We start from the raw sequence: 2658 nt of genomic DNA, 5'->3' as shown, positions 1-2658 counted from the left end.
GGCCCACGTCCCGAGGGAACGCGCCCGAGAGCGGCGGCGGCCCCCACCCATGCCCGCACGCCACCACCGGCTGCGGCTCGGGACGGGAGCGAGCGGAGAGCCAGCCGCTCGCGGCGGGGCGGAGCCCGGACGGGGCCGGGCCCTCTCCCCGCCCCAGCGCGCGACGGGAGAACCACGCGCACGCTCGCGCACACGCGCGGCCCCGCGCCCGACGACGGCCCGGCCGGGCGTGACCCTCCCCCGACTCGGAGGGGGGAGGCGCCGGCCGCGGTAGGCAAAGAGCAGCTCTGCCCACGCGCCACGGTGGTGGCGTCCGTGGCTACTACGCGCAAAGGAGGGGCGGCGGCTGGGGGGTCCGGTACCCCAAGGCACCCTCTCGGATCGCTAGAGAAGGCTTTCTCACCGAGGGCGTGTCGCCCCCGCCCATCGTCCGCCATCGGGCCCACCAAGGCGCTTACAGACACCATGGCCACGCAATGCAGGAGGGGTCTGCGGTAGAGGTAAGGCCTAGAGCAAGTCGGAGCGTCCGTGGTCAGGGCCGCGAGCCCGCGCTGCCCCGGGCTCGCCATCTCTGGCCACACTGGGCTTAGCTAGGGATCTACAAGGCCCCTGTGCGGCTCCCAAGTCAGTGCCTCCCCTCAGGCCGAGAGACCAAGGGAGGCAGAGACTGGGACGGAGGTGCCGATCAAACAGCACCTCCCAACCAAAGAGCCAGCGCCACGCCGCTGGCTCGGCCCGCCACGGTCACTCCCACACCCGCGGGGAAACCCCAGCAAGGGGAACGCGCGGGCACGCGCCCGAGCCTGCCCGCCCCCACACGGCACGCCGTGGGGGGCGACGAGGCACCCGTCCCCCCCGAGGGGGACGAGGGGCACGCCTCCCTTACCGACTCGACCCCCCCGCTCCTCAGACACACCAGCGCAGTGGTTACCTGAGGAGGCCGACGGGAACAGGGAACGACACCGCCACTCGGCCTCGGGCGCCTGAGGGACGACCTGGAACGCTCCAGGGGCACCGCCAACGGCCTGGGGAACGCGCTCACGCGCCCGGGAAGGCGCGCGGCGCGGCGGCAACACGGCCCGCCCCACCGCGGGGACGGCCGCCCGCGAGACACAGCCAAGAGGCACAGGCAGAGCATCCGCCGCGTCACGGAGACCCCGACACCGCCCACGCCACGAGGCACGGGGCGGGGGAGCGAGGTCGGGCCGGATTCCGCACCCCTGCCGCCTCCCACACGCCACTCGCAGCGGGGGAGAACGGGCGAGGGGACCCGCGGGCAGAGCGAGAAGAGCGGTCCCGTTCGCCATGAACGTCCGTCCCTCGTCTGGCACGGCTTAGGCCCGGCCCGGGAGAGCACAGCATCACCACATCGGTCGGCAGCATAACGCGAGGGACCCCCGAGCAAGGGAAGGCCGGCGAGGACAGCGAGCGGAGGAGCCTGCTTCAGCCTCACCGACCCCTCTCCTCCTCCAGCAAGCGCGGGCGACGACCCCAGGACGAGAACGCCTGACACGCACTGGCACGGAGCCGGTGGGATGGGGTAAGTCGCGACCGCACCCGGGTGCCGGCGGCAGGGAGTGCACGTGGTAGAGGACCCCGCGCCCCTAACCCCGCCGCCCTCGGGTACCAGAGACCGGAGGTGGCACCACGGTCGTGGGGGCGCCTGGAACGCACAAGAGCCGGCGCGCAGGCCCCAGCGGGCGGCTCAAGCGGCGGGGGTGGAAACGGGCGTCCGGTTCTCGGCCAGAGCCCGGAGCCCTCCCCGCACACGCATCCAGGCACCCGGAAGCTCTCGGGCGACTGTCACCCGAGCAGAGCGTGTCAGCACTTATCTGGCGGCACAAAACCACCCATTCGGGGGCAAGAATCGCCGCGCCCGGAGACGGGGCCCACCCACGGATCACCAGGGGAACCCCTGGATCACGGCCACGGCCACCAGACCCCAAGCACGACCCCATCGCCACCAGGCCCGGAGCTCCCGGGGCCATCTGGTCGACCCCAGAAGCGTGGCGGCAGGGGGAGCCGGGGACAGCCTCCCCGGGCCGCCCGCGCGGGCCGGGACCGGTCGGTCCCTCCCTCTGAGTCGCCGGGTCAGGACTTAGAAAAGAATTCCGCGGAGGCGCCTCCGGCGACCGGGCCCGGGGCGGGACCGTGGCTCCCGTCCCTCAGCCGGGGCTCCACCTACGCCTCGAGCCGGCCCCCTCCCGCCTCCGGACAAAGACGCGACCCGCGAAACTCGGAGAGAGAAGTCCGGTCCGACGGCCCGGACCCACCCCGGGCACGCGTGCGGGCCGGGGACGCCCTCCCCGGCCCGCCCTCGAGGGCTCCCGGGGCCGGTCCACGCTCTTCTCCAGGGCGGGACTTGGAAAAAAAAACTGCCACGGAGGAGGAGGCATCCGAGGACCGGGCCCGGTCCCCACCGCCAGAGCCGGTCGACTCGGAAGACCAGTGGGGAAAAGGCCAGCCCGGCGGCCGAGCCCGTCGCGCCCTCCACGGGCCTCCCCCGCAAGGCCCCGGCCGGTCGCCCACCTCCGGAGCGGGGCGCGGAAAGGGGATCGGCGACGCGGAAGGCCCGACCACCGGGCCGCCCTCGGGACGACGGCCGGGCACGGGACGAGCTCCCTCGCCCGTTCCCCCGCGGCGGCCCCCCACCCCCTC

The sequence above is a fragment of the Equus asinus genome, unplaced genomic scaffold (assembly GCF_041296235.1).
Source record: "Equus asinus isolate D_3611 breed Donkey unplaced genomic scaffold, EquAss-T2T_v2 contig_93, whole genome shotgun sequence".
In the NCBI taxonomy this organism is placed as follows: domain Eukaryota; kingdom Metazoa; phylum Chordata; class Mammalia; order Perissodactyla; family Equidae; genus Equus; species Equus asinus.
This window is presented reverse-complemented; position numbering follows the sequence as displayed.